The 15,371-nt window shown below is 36.3% G+C and overlaps 1 non-coding gene across 1 annotated transcript; it reads right to left on the minus strand.

Moving 5' to 3' along the window:
* Positions 1-830: 830 nt before the first annotated feature.
* Positions 831-994, minus strand: LOC132501135 (U1 spliceosomal RNA). Its single transcript, XR_009534168.1, has one exon. It is a non-coding gene; the product is annotated as a U1 spliceosomal RNA (small nuclear RNA).
* Between the last annotated feature and the right edge of the window lie 14,377 nt (positions 995-15,371).

Consider the following 15,371-nt stretch of genomic DNA (forward strand, 5'->3'; position numbering starts at 1 on the left):
CTTGCAATCAAATCCCACTAACCTTCAAAGTCTGATTCTCTAAGAATTCCTCCTCTTGTTGCTGAACCACCCAGTTGGGAAGCCTGACATGGCGCTCAGAAACTTCACTCCAGTGGGTGGACTTCTGTGGTATAAGTGTTCTCAGTTTGTGAGTCACCCACCCAGCAGTTATAGGATTTGATTTTATTGTGATTGTGCCCCTGCTACCGTCTCTTTGTGACTTCTCCTTTGTTTTTGGATGTGGGGCTTCTTTTCTGGTGAGTCCAGTGTCTTCCTGTTGATTATTTTTCAGCAGTTAGTTGTGATTCTGGTGCTCTCACGAGAGGGAATGAGAGCACATCTTTCTACTCCACCAACTTGAACTAATTTGAAAATATTTTTCAAATATGAAGGTAAAATGAAGAATTTTTAATATAATTTCACATTGAGAGAATTTATTGCCATCAGATATGTACTAGAGGAGATGTGAAGGAATGTTCTTCAGGCATATACCATTCAAAAGCATGCATCTACACAGAGAAATGAAGAATTGAAGATGTAAAAAATTAAGGTAAGTTTTGTTTGTTTGTTTTTTGGTGTTTTTCTTTTTTTTGCAGAGAAAGGTTTATTTCAGGGCTGAGCAGGGCAGAGGAGACTCTTGCTCAAAAAAGTCCAAACTCCCTGATAGGCATAGGTCAGTTGGGGATATTGGTTGGTGAGTGCTGTGTGCAGAAGAATAAGGCAAATGCCATTGATGCAATGCAGAAATGGGACGTGATGGTTTTTTGCTTACTGTCTTCATACTGACCACCCCGGTCACCTTGTTAGTTCTGTCATTAAGCACTAATAACCAGGGGAGAGTGCTAATGCAGTCCCTCACTACCACAGATTACACAGTTGAGTTTCCTGAATTTGGGGAAATTCCAGGTGTCAGCACACCTGCAGTGCAATGGATAAGCCTCACCATGGAAAAACCACCTTCATGATCATGATGTCTCCCCTGCCAGGTAAGTATTCTTTCTTATTTTTAACTGCTGTAAAAGAGAAGTGGTTTTATAAAGAAAAAAATAGTAATATAATGTGATTTTATAACATATTCAAAATTTAAATGTATGACAATAGCACCAAGGGCATGAGAAATTGGAAACACACTGTTCTAAGATATTTTTACTGTACTTGAAGTCATATAATAATTAATGGTAGACGGTGATAAGTTAAAAATATATGAGGCATACCTCATTTAATTTCTCTTCACTTTATTGTGCTTCAAAGATACTGCATTTTTTGCAAATTGATGCTTTGTGGCAACCCTGCATTGAGCAAGTCTATGGGCACCATTTTCCAACAGGATTTGCTCACTTTGTATCACTCTATCACATTTTGGTAATTCTTGTAATATGTCAAAAATTTTTATTGTTATTATATTTGTTGTGGTGATCTGTGATCAATGAACTTTGATGTTAGTACTGTAATTGTTTTGGGGTGCCATAAACCACACCCATATAAGATGGTGAACTTGATCAATCTGTGTGACTTCTGACTGATGTACAAACCAGTCTTTCCCCATCTCTATCCCTCTCCTTGGGGATCCCTATTCCCTGAGTCACAACAAGATTGAAATTAGGCCAATTAATAACCCTACAGTGACCTCTTAATGTTCAAATGAAAGGAAGGGTTGCATGTCTTTCACATTAAATCAAAAACTAGAAATGATTAAGCTTAGTGAGGAAGGAATGTCAAAAGCTGAGATAGGCTGAAAGCTAGGCCTCTTTCACCAAATGGCTAACCAAGTTGTGAATGCAAAGGAAAAGTTCTTGAAGGAAATTGGAAGTGCTACTCCAGTGAACACACAAATGATAAGAAAGGGAACCAACCTTACTGCTGATATGGAGAAAGTTTTATTGGTGTTGATAATAGATCAAACCAGTCACAACCTTCCCTTAAGCCAAAGCCTAATCCAGAGCAAGATCCTAACTGTCTTCAATTCTGTGAAGGCTAAGAGAGGGGAGGAAGCTATAGAAGAAAGCTATATGAGCTTCATGAGCTTCTAATGGAGGTGGGCAAAGTAAATTGAAAACCTTATGGAATTAGATGCCATTAAGAACAATTGTGATTCATGGGGTGAGGTGAAAATATCAACATTAACAGGAGTTTTGAAGAAGCTGATTCCAGCCCTTGTGGATGACCTTGAGGGGTTCAAGACTTCAGCAGGGGAAGTAACTGCAGATGTGGTAGAAATAGCAAGATAACCAGAATCAGAAGTGGAGCCTGAAGATGTGACTGAATTGCTGTAATCTCATGATAAAACTTGAATAGATGAGGAGTTGCTTCTTATGGATGTGCAAAGAAAGTGGTTTACTGAGATGGAATCTCCTCCTGGTGAAAATGCTGTGAAGATTGTTGAAACAATAACAAAGATTTAGAATATTACATAAACTTGATCAAGATGACAGACTAAGAAGACCCTGAGCTCCTCTACTCTCAGGGACACACCAAAACTTCAACTACATATAGAACTCTCTCTGAGAATGAAATAAATACTACCAGAACAGCTCTTCTATGATTAAGGATATGAAGGAAAAAAACACATTAAGATGGGTAAGTGAGGCAAAGATGTGATGTATTCAGAACCCACACACCTGGCAGGCAATCCAAAAACAGAAGGGGGGGGCTTCCCTGGTGGAGCACTGGTTAAGAATCTGCCTGCCAATGCAGGGGACATGTGTTTGAGCCCTGGACCAGGAAGATCCCACATGCAGCAGAGCAACTAAGTCCGTGCACAACTACTGAAGCCCACACGCCTAGAACCCATGCTCTAAAACCAAGAGAAGCCACTGCAATGAGACACCTGCACACTGCAACGAAGTGTAGCCCCCACTCACCTCAACTAGAGAAAGCCTGCACAAAGCAACGAAGACCCAACTCAGCCAAAAATAAAAAATAAATACAATAAATAAATAAATAAATAAAAAACAGAAGGGGTATCACAAACTCAGACATTCTTCTTAAGAAGTGAGGGGTTTGAGACCCACATTGGGCATGCCAGCCCTGGGGACTGACACTGGCAAAATGAGCCCTGTTAATGGGTTTTAACATCCAGCAGGGCTTACAACTGGGAGAACTGGAGAGCTGAGGGAAACTGAGACTCCACTGTTAAAGGGTGCACACACAAACTTACTCTGCCTCTCAGCACAGAGGCAGCAGATTCAAAAGTGTCCTGGCTAGTGGATAGCCAGCATGCCAAGCATGCTTCCCAGCCCACACCATGCTCAGGTTTTAGCCACCCTTGCCAAGGTGTCAGCCATTAATGTGCTCTGAGAGAAACCCTGGTCCATGCTGGGCTCCAGTAATAGTCTCACCCACTAAGGTAGTGGCCCTCAGCTCACCCCTGGAGAAGCCTTGGCCTGTGCATTATTCTGGCTCCAGCACTCCACCAAGGCAGATGCACTCAGCATGTCCTGGGAGAAGCCCTAGCCAATGCTGGGCTACAGCTCCAGCACCAGCACCACCATCCTGCTTAAAGCTCCAGACTATGCCCACTTTAGCTCTATCCCTCCCGCTAAGGCTACTGGGCACAAGCTGTCCTAATAAGATCCTCCTACACAAGGACACAACTTCAAGGCCAGGGAAGGTAAATGTTCTGCCTAATTCTTAGAGACAAACTCAGAAAATCAAACAAAATGAAAAGACAGAGTAATGTGTTCCAAATGAAACAGCAAAATAAAACCTCAGGAAAAGACCCTAGTGAAACAAACATAAGTAACTTACCTGATAAATAGTTTAAAATAATGAACATAAAAATGGTCACTGATCTCAGGAAAAGTATAGAGGAACACCGTGAGAGTTTCAACAAATAATTAAAAGAATTTAAAAATGTTAAAAAATAACCAATCAGAGTTGAAGAATACAATAACTGAAATAAAAAATACACTGGAAGGACTCAATAGCAGATTAGGTGATACAGAAGAAAGTATAAGTGACCTGGAAGTCAGAATAGTAGAAATCACCCAATCAGAGCAGCAAAAAGAAAAAGAATTTTAAAAGCCTGAATAGTTTAAGGGACATTTGAGACAACGTCAAGCATACTAACATTCACATTATAGGGGTTCCATAAGGAGACGAGAGAGAGAAAGGAGTCAAAAATACATTTGATGATATTATTGTGAAAACTTTCACAACTCAGGGAAGGAAACAGATACTCTGGTCCAAGAATCACAGAGAGTCCCAAATAAGATGAATTCAAAGAGATCCACACCAAGATATAATTAAAATGGAAAAATTTAAAGAGAAAATTTTAAAGGCAGCAAGAACAAAGCAATTAGTCACAGGCACAGGAACCACCTCAAAGCTATCAGCTGATTTTTCAGCAAAAACTTTACAGGCAGAAGAGCATTCCAGATTTATTTAAAGTGCTGAAAGGAAAAAACGTACAACCAAGGATACTCCACCTGGCAAAGTTATCATTCAGAACTGAAGGAGAAATCAAGAGTTTCCTAAATAAGCAAAAACTAAGAGTTCACCACTACTAAACCAGCCATAAAAGAAATGTTAAAGGGCCATCTTTAAGCACAACAAGAAAAGTCCATAACAAGAAATAAGAAAATATATGAAGGAAAGAATCTCACTGGTAAAGGCAAATATAAAGTAAAGGCAGTGGATAAAACACTTAATAAGTTAGTATCAAGGTTAAAAGACAAAAGTTGTAAAAGCTGCTATAACTTCAATAAGTAGTTAAGGGATACACAAAAAGAAGGAAAACGTCACATTGAAAACATAAAATATGGGCCTTGGAGTAAAAAATGTAGAGCTTTTAGAATATGTTCAAAGTTAAATGACTATAAGCTTTATATGTATATGTATATGTATATATATATATATATATATATATATATATATATATATATAGTAGTAACCAAAACCCCAAAACCTATAATAAGTACACAAAAAACAGAGCAAAAAGGAAAGGAAACACAACACTAAAGAAGATCATCAAACCACAAAGGAAGAGACCAAAGGAAGACAAAAGGAACAAAGAAGAACTATAAAAACAACCATAAAATAAGTAACAAAATGAGGATAAGTACATACCTATCAATAATCACTTTAAATGTAAATGGACCAAATGCTCAAATCAAAATACATAGGGTGGCTGAATGGAGAAAAAAAAAACAAGACTTATATTTTTATTGCCACCAAAAGACTCACTTCAGAGCTAAAGACACATGAAGACTGAAAGTGAAGGTATGGAAAAAGATATTCCATTCAGACATGAAAGGAAAGCTGTCGGGGTGGGGGAACTTTCCTGGCAGTCACGTGGTTAAGACTCCAAGCTTCCACTGCAGGGGCCATGGGTTCTGTCCTTCGTTGGAGAACTAAGATCCCACATGCCACAGGACACAGCCAAAAAATGGAAAAAAGAAAGAAAGAAAGAAAGAAAGAAAGAAAGAAAGATAGAAAGAAAGAAAGCTGGGTAGCAGTACTCATTTCAGATAAAATAGACTTCAAAATTACTATTACAAGAAACAAAGAAAGACATTACATAATGATAAAGGGACCATTCGACAAAAAAGATATAAGAATCATAAATATATATGCACCCAATATGAGAGCAGCTAAATGCATAAATAAAATATTAACAAACAAAGAAAAAAATTGACAGTAACACAATACTAGTAGAGGGCTTAAACATCTCACATCAATGGACAGAAAGAAAATCAATAAGAAAACACTAGACTTAAACTGCACAGATGAACTTAATAACTATATATAGAACATTCCAACCCAAAGGCTGCAGAATACACATTCTCTTCAAGTGCACAAGGAACATTCTCCAGTGTAGATCACATGCTAGGCCACAAAACAACTATCAATAAATTTAAGAAGATTGAAATCATATCAAGCATCTTTTTCAACAAAAGTGGTATGAAAATAGAAATTAAGTACAGAAAGAAAACTGGAAAAAATCAAAAACATGTGGAGCCCAAAAAACATGCTACTGAAATCATCTATGACAAAGGAGGCAAACATATACAATGGGGAAAAAGAAAGTCTCTTCAATAAGTGGTGTTGGGAAAACTGGACAGCTACACATAAAAGAATGAAACTAGACCATTTTCTCACACTTTTTGAAAATAAACTCAAAATGAATTAAAGACTTGAAAGCATAAAACCCTTAGAATAAACAGGCAGTATACTCTTAGCAATATATTTCTTAGGTCTATCTCCTTAGGCAAGGGCAACAAAAGTAAAACTAAACAAATGAGACCAAATAAAACTAAATAGCTTATGCACAGAGAAGGAAACTATCAACAAAATGAAAAGGAAACCTAAAGAATTAGAGAAGATATTTTTAAATGATGTGTCCAATAGGGGTTAACACCCAAAATATATAAAGAACTCATACAACTCAATATTAAAATATCTTACAATCTGACTAAAGAATGGGCAGAGGACATGAATAGGCATTTTTCCAATGAAGATATACAGATGGGCAACAATCACATGAAAAGATGCTCAACATCACTACTTATTGGTTAAATGTAAATCAAAACTGCAATGAGATATCACATCACACTGTCAGAATGGCTATAATCAAAGAGGCAAGAAATAACAAGTGTTGGCCAGAATGTGGAGAAAAGAAAACCCCTGTGCACTGTTGGTGGGAATGTAAATTGGTATAGTCCCTATGGAAACCAGTATGGATGTTCCTCAAAAAATTAAAAATAAGACCCAGCAAACCCACGCCTGGATATTTATCCTAAGAAAATGAACACACTGATCTGAAAAGATATATGTGCCACTATGTTCATTGCAACACTTTTACAATAGCCAAGATATGAAAGCAAAGTAAGTGTTCATCAAGAGATGAATGGATAAACATGTGTTATATATTTACAGTGGAATATTACTCAGACATAAAAAAGAATGAATCTTGCCATTTTTGTCTGTTTTCCTCCCCTTCCTTTTTTTTTTTTGTTTTTTTTTTGGCCACTCCATGTGCCTTGCAGGATCTTGATTCCCCAGCCAGTGGTTGGGACTGACCTCTTGGCTGGGAGTACTGAGTCCAGGACATTGGACTGCCAGAGAATTCCTGGCACCAGGGAATATTAATTGGTGAGAGCTCTCCCCAAAGTCTCCATCTTGACTCCAACACGTGGATCCATCAAACTGCCTGAAGGCTCCAGTGCTGGATGCCTCAAGCCAAGCAACAAGCAAGATAGGACACAAACTTACCCATCAGCACACAGGCTCACAGACACCCCCAAAACACATCACAATATGTGACCCTGCCCATGAGAGCAAAAAGATCCAGCTCCACCCACCAGAGGGCAGGCATCAGTCCCTCCTGCCAGGAAGCCTACACAAGCCATTGGACCAATTTCACCCACTGGACCAACTTCACACACTGGGGGCAGACACCAGAAGCAAGAGGAACAATGTCCCGAAACCTGCAGAAAATAGTCCTCAAACAGAGTAAGTCAGACAAAATAGAAGACAGAGAAATATGTTGCAGCTGAAGGAGCAAGGTAAAAACCCACAAGACCAAAGAAATGAAGGGGAAATAGGCAATCTACCTGAAAGAGAATTAAGAGTAATGATAGTATAGATGATCTAAAAAAATAAGGAAGTAGAATGGAGGCACAGATTGAGAAAATACAAGAAATGTTTAACAGTGACCTAGAAGAACTAAAGAAAAAACAAACAGTGATGAACAACACAATAACTGAAATGAAAAATACACTAGAAGGAATCAATAACAAAATAACTGAGGCAGAAGACCAGATAAGTGAGGTGGAAGATATAATGGTGGAAATAACTCCCACAGAGCAGAATAAAGAAAAAAAGAATGAAAAGAAATGAGGACAGTCTGAGAGATTTCTGGGACAATATTAAATAAACAAACGTTTTAATTATAGGGGTCCTAGAAGAAGAAGAGAAAGAGAAAGGGTCTGAGAAAATATTTGAAGAGATTATAGTTGAAAATTTCCCTAACATGGAAAAGGAAATAGCCACCCAACTCCAGGAAGCAGAGAGTCCCACACAGGATAAACCCAAGGAGAAACATGCCAAGACACATATTAATCAAACTAACAAAAATTAAATACAAAGAAAAAATATTAAAAGCAACAAGGGAAAGCAACAAATAACATACAAGAGAATCCCCATAAAGTTATCAGCTGATTTTTCAGCAGAAACTCTGCAGGCCAGAAGGGAGTGGAAGGATATATTTAAAGTGATGAAAGCGAAAAACCTAAAACCAAAATTACTCTAACAAGCAAAGACCTAATTCAGACTTGACAGATAAATCAAAAGATTTACAGACAAGCAAAAACTAAGAAAATTCAGAACCACCAAATCATCTTTACAACAAATGCTAAAGGAACTTCTCTAGTTGGGAAACACAAGAGAAGAAAAAGACCTACAAAAACAAACCCAAATAATTAAGAAAATGGTAATAGGAACATACATATCAATAATTACCTTAAATGTAAATTGATTAAATGCTCCAAACAAAAGACATAGACCGGCTGAAAGGATAAAAAGACTAGACCCATATATATGTTGTCTACAAGAGACCCACTACAGACCTAGGGACACATACAGACTGAAAGTGAGGGGATGGAAAAAGATATTCCGTGCATATCGAAATCAAAAGAAAGCTGGAGTAACAATACTCATTTCAGAGAAACTAGACTTTAAAACAAAGACTGTTACAAGAGACAAGGAAGGACACTACATAATGATCAACGGATCAATCCAAGAACAAGACATAAAAATTGTAAATATTTATGCACCCAACATAGGAGTACTTCTATACATAAGGCAAATGCTAACAGTCATAAAAGGGGATATTGACAGTAACACAATATTAGTGGAGGACTTCAACACCCCACTTATAGCAATGGACAGATAATCCAGACAGAAAATTAATAAGGAAACACAAACTTTAAATGACATATTAGACCAGATAGAGTTAATTGCTATTTACAGGGCATTCCATCTGAAAGCAGCAGAACACACTTTCTTCTCAAGTGCACATGGAACATTCTCCAGGATAGATCACATCTTGCATCGCAAATCATGCCTTGGTAAATTTAAGAAAATTGAAATCATATCAAGCATCTTTTCCAACCACAATGCTTTGGGATTGGAAATCAGGTACAGGAAAAAATTGTAAAAAACACAAACACATGGAAGCTAAACCATATGCTACTAAATAACTAAGACATCATTGAAGAAATTAAAGAGGAAATCAAAAAATACCTAGAAACAAACAACAATGAAAACACGACCACCCAAAACCTAGAGGATGCAGCAAAAGCAGTCCTAAGAGTGAAGTTTATAGCAATACAATCCTACCTCAAGAAACAAGAAAAATCCCAAATAAACAACCTAACCTTACACCTAAAGCAAATAGAGAAAGAACCACAACAAAAACAAAACCCCCAAAGTTAGTAGAAGGACAGAAATCATAAAGATCAGAAAAGAAAAAAATGAAATAGAAACAAGGAAAACAATAGCAAAAATCAATGAAACTAAGAGCTGGTTCTTTGACAAGATAAAGAAAATTGATAAACCTTTAGTCAGACTCAACAAAAAAAGGGGGGAGAGGACACAAATCAATAAAATTAGAAATGAAAATGGAGAAAGCACAATGGACACCACAGAAATAAAAAGGATTATGAGATACTACCACACAAACTATATGCCAATAAAATGAAAAACCTGAATGAAATGGACAAATTCTTAGAAGGGTACAACCTTCCAAGACAGAACCAGGAAGAAATAGCAAATATGAACAGACCATTCAGAAGTAATGAAATTGAAACTGCAAAGAAGAAACTTCCAAGAAACAAAAGTCCAGTCCCACATGGCTTCACAGGCAAATTCTATCAAACATTTAGAGAAGAACTAACACCTATCTTTCTCAAACTCTTCCAAAAAATTGCAGAGGGAGGAACACGCCCAAAATCATTCTATGAGGACATCATCACCCTGATACTAAAACCAGACAAAGATATCACAGGAAAAAACAAACGAAAATTACAGGCCAATATCACTGATGAACATAGATGCAAAAATCCTCAACAAAATACTAGCAAATGAATACAACAACACATTAAAAGGATCATACACTATGATCAAGTGGGATTTATCCCAGGGATGCAAGGATTCTTCAATATATGCAAATCAATCAATGTGATAAACCACAATTAACAAACTGAATAGTAAAACCACATGATCTCTCAATTGATGCAGAAAAAGGTTTCAACAAAATTCAACATCGACTTATGATAAAAACTCTTCAGAAAGTGGTCATAGAGGCAACCTACAATAACATAAGATGATATATTATAAACCCACAGCAAACATCATTCTCAATGGTGAAAAACTGAAAGCATTTCTTCTAAGACAAGGGTTTCTACTCTCACCACTATTATCTTCCATAGTGTTGAAAGTCCTAACCACAGCAGAGAAGAAAAAGAAATAAAAGGACTCCAAACTGAAAAAGGAGTGAAATTGTCACTGTTTGCAGATGACATGATACTATACATAGAAAATTCTAAACATGCCACCAGCAAAATACTATAGTTAACCAATGAATTTAGTAAAGTTGCAGGATACAAAATTAATAAAATCTGTTGTATTCCTATACACAAAAAAGGAAAGATGAGGAAGAGAAATTAAGGAAACCATCCCTTTTACTATTGCAACAAAAAGAATAAAATACCTAGGAATAAACCTACCTAAGGAGGTAAAAGACCTGTACTCAGAAAACCATAAGACACTGATGAAAGAAATCAAAGATGACACAAACAGATGGAGAGATATACCATATTCTTGGATTGGAAGAATAAATATTGTGAAAATAACTATACTACCCAAAGCAGTCTGCAGATTCAATGCAATCCCTTTGAAATTACCAATGGCATTTTTCACAGAACTAAAACAGAAAATTTTACAATTTGTATGGAAACACAAAAGACCCTGAATAGCCAAAGCAATCTTGAGAAAGAAAAACGGAGCTGGAGGAATCAGGCTCCCTGACTTCAGACTACACTAAAAAGCTACAGTAATCAATACAGTATGGTACTGGCACAAAAACAGAAATATACAGCAATGGAACAGAATAGAAAGCCCAGAGGTAAACCCACACACCCATTGTCACCTAATCTATGACAAGGGAGGCAAGAATATACAGTGAAGAAAAGACAATCTCTTCAATAAGTGGTGCCAGGAAAACTGGACAGCTACATGTAAAAGAATGAAATTAGAATACTCCCTAACACCATACACAAAAATAAACTCAAAATGGATTAAAGACCTGAATGTAAGGCCAGATGCTACAAATCTCTTAGAAGAAAACATAGGCAGAATACTCTTTGACATAAATTGCAGCAAGATCTTTTTTGACCCACTTCCTCTAGAGTAATGAAAAACAAAACAACAACAACAACAAAAAATGGAACCTAATGAAACTTAAAAGCTTTTGCCCAGCAAAGGAAACTATAAATGAGATTAAAAGACAACTCATAGAATTGGAGAAAATATTTACAAACCAAGAAACTGACAAAGGATTAATCTCCAAAATATACAAAGTGCTTATTCAGCTCAATATCAAAAAAATAAAAAACTCAATCAAAAAATAGGTGGAAGACCTAAACAGACATTTCTCTTAAGGAGACATACAGATGGCCAACAAACACAGGAAGCAATGCTCAACATCACTAATTATTAGAGAAATGCAAATCAAAACTACAATGAGGTATCACCTAACACTGGTCAGAATGACCATCATTAAAAAACCTACAAAAAATAAATGCTGACAAGGGTGGGAAGAATACAGAACCCTCCAGCACTTTTAATGTGAATGTAAATTGACACAGCTACTATGGAGAACAGTATGGAGGAAACTAAAAATAGAGCTACCATATGACCTAGCAATCCCACTACTGGGCATATACACAGAGAAAACCATAATGCAAAAAGATACATGCATGCTAACACATATATATGGATTCTTAAAAAAAAGTGGTTCTGATGAACCTAGGGGCAGGGCAGGAATAAAGATGCAGACATAGAGAATGTACTTGAGGATATGGGAAGAGGGAAGTGTAAGCTGGGACAAAGTGAGAATGGCATGGACATATATACGCTACCAAGTGTAAAATAAATAGCTAGTGGGAAGCAGCTGCATAACACAGGGAGATCAGCTTGTTGCTTTGTGACCACCTAGAGGGGTGGGATAGGGAGGGTGGGAGGGAGATGCAAGAAGGAGGGGATATGGGGATATATGTATTCATATAGCTGATTCACTATGTTATACAGCAGAAACTAACACAACATTTAAAGCAATTATACTCCAGTAGAGATGATTTAAAAAAGATATATGCACCACAATGTTTGTTGCAGCACTATTTAAATAGCCAGCACATGGAGGCAACCTAAATATCCATTAATAGAGGAATGGATAAAGAATATGTGGCACATATACACAATGGAATATTACTCAGTCATAAAAAGGAATGAAATTGGGTCATTTGTAGAAACATGGATGGACCTAGAGACTGTCATACAGAGTGAAGTAAGCCAGAAAGAGAAAAAAATATATCATATATTAACACACATATGCGGAATCTAGAAAAATGGTACAGATGATGTTATCTGTAAAGCAGAAGTAGAGACACAGACTTAGAGAACAAACTTATGGACACCAAGGGGTAAGGTGGGTGGGATGTACTGGGAGATTGGGATTAACATGTATAAACTATTGATACTATTTATAAAATAGATAACTAATGATAACCTACTCTATAATACAGGGAACTCTACTCCATGCTCTGTGATGACCTAAATGGGAAGGAAATTCAAAAAAGAGGTGATATTATTATATGTATAGCTGATTCACTTTCCTGTACAGTACAATAGAAACAAGCACAACATTGTAAAGCAATTATACTCCAATAAAAATTAATAAAAAAAATAAAGTGATGCTTAAAGATAAGCTGAGAGCATTAAATGCTTATGCTTATATTAGAGATGAAGAAGGGTCTCAAGTAAATGATTTAAGCTTCCACATTAAGAACTAGATAAAAAAGAGCAAAATAACCCCTTTCAAAAGTAGAAGGAAGGAAGTAATAGAGGTAAAATGAGAAATTAGTTAAATTAAAAACAGTAAAAGCAATAGAGAAAGTCACTTATAGCCAAAGCTGGTTCTTTGAAGAAATTAATAAAATTGATAAACTTTTATATCAGAGTTTCTCAACTGTAGCTCAATTGAAATTTGGGTCTGGATAAATTTTTTTGTTTTTATAAGAAACCATCCTATATAGGATTATTAGCAGCAATCCAGGCCTCTAACCACTAGGTGTCTGTAGCAGCCCCACCCAGTTTGTGACAGTCAAAAAATGTATCCAAACATTGCCAAATGTTCCTAGGAGACAATATCACCCACAGTTTAGAGCCACTGCTGTAAGCAGATTGATCAGGAAGAAAGTAAAGAAGATATAAATAACCAGTAACTAATGAAAAATGGTTCATCACTACAGATCTTACTGATACTAAAAAGAAAATAAGGGAATATTAAAACAATTTTATGACAATAAATTCAACATCTTACATGAAATAGACAAATTCTATGAAAGACACCAACTACCAAAGCTCACTAAAAATAGGTAATTGGAATAGTCTAATTATTTTCAAGAAAATTCTTGGCCTAGGTGACTTCATTGGCAAATTCTACCAAACATTAAAGAAGAATTAATACCAATTTTACACAAACTATTTCAGAAAATAGAAGAGTAGGAAACACTTCCCAATTCATTTTTATGAGGACAGCATGACCTTGATAGAAAAATAAGCTAAAGACACTACAAGAAAATAAAACTACAAACCAATATGCATCATGAACATAAACACAAAAATTTTCAAAGAAAATTAGCCAATTCAAGAACAAATACAACCTTGAAGCCTGTGGAAGAAAAACCACATTTATAGAAAGATGAAAAGACAGAGGACTATGTACCAGATGAAGGAACAAGATAAAACCCCAACAACTAAATGAAGAGGAGATATGCAACCTTCCAAAAAAGAATTCAGAATAATAAGAGTGAAGATGATCCAGGACTTCGGAAAAAGGATGGAGACAAAGATTGAGAAGATGCAAAAAAATTTTTAACAAAGAGCTAGAAGAATTAAAAAATAAAGATAAACAACACAATAACTGAAATGAAAAATACACTAGAAGGAATCAATAACAGAATAACTGAGGCAGAAGAATGGATAAGTGACCTGTAAGACAGAATGGTGGAATTCACTGCTGCAGAATACAAAAAAAGAAAAAAGAAATGAAAGAAATGAAGCCAGCCTAGGAGACCTCTGGGACAACATTAAATGCAAAAACATTCACATTACAAGGGTCCCAAGAAGGAGAAGAGAGAGAGAAAGGATACGAGAAAATATTTGAAGAGATTATAGACAAAAACTTCCCTAACACGGAAAAGGAAATGGCCACTGAAGTCCAGGAAGTGCAGACAGTCTCATACAGGATAAACCCAAGGGGATACATGCCAAGACACATAGTAATCAAAATTGGCAAAAATTAAAGACAAAGAAAATTATTGAAAGCAGCAAGGGAAAAATGACAAATAACATACAAGGGAACTCCCATAAAGTTAACGGCTGATTTCTCAGCAGAAGCTCTACAAGCTAGATGGGAGTGGCATGATATACTTAAACTGATGAAAAGGAAGAACACACAACCAAGATTACTCTGTCCAGCAAGGATCTCATTCAGAATCCAGGGAGAAAATAAAAGCTTTACAGACAAGTAAAAGCTAAGAGAATTCAGCACCACCAAACGAGCTATACAACAAATGCTAAAGGAACTTCCCTAAGTGGGAAACACAAGATAAGAAAAGGACCTATGAAAACAAACCCCAAACAATTAAGAAAATGGTAATAAGAACATACATATAGATAATTGTCTTCAATGTGAATGGATTAAATGCTCCAAACCAAAAGACACTGGCTCGCTGAATGGATACAAAAACAAGACTCATATACATACTGTCTACAAGAGACCCACTTCAGACCTAGAGACACATTCACACTGAAAGTGAGGGGATGGAAAACGATATTCCATGCAAATGGAAATCAAAAGAAAGCTGGAGTAGCAATACTCATATCAGATAAAATAAACTTTAAAATAAAGAATGCTACAAGAGACAAGGAAGGACACTACATAATGATCAATGAACCAATCCAAGAAGGAGATATAAAAATTATAAATATATATGCACCCAAAATAGGAGAACCTCAATATATAAGGCAACTGCTAACAGCTATAAAAGAAGAAATCAACAGTAACACAACAATAGTGGGGGCCTTTA

This window comes from Mesoplodon densirostris, chromosome 13, assembly GCF_025265405.1.
Source record: "Mesoplodon densirostris isolate mMesDen1 chromosome 13, mMesDen1 primary haplotype, whole genome shotgun sequence".
Taxonomy (NCBI): Eukaryota; Metazoa; Chordata; class Mammalia; order Artiodactyla; family Ziphiidae; genus Mesoplodon; species Mesoplodon densirostris.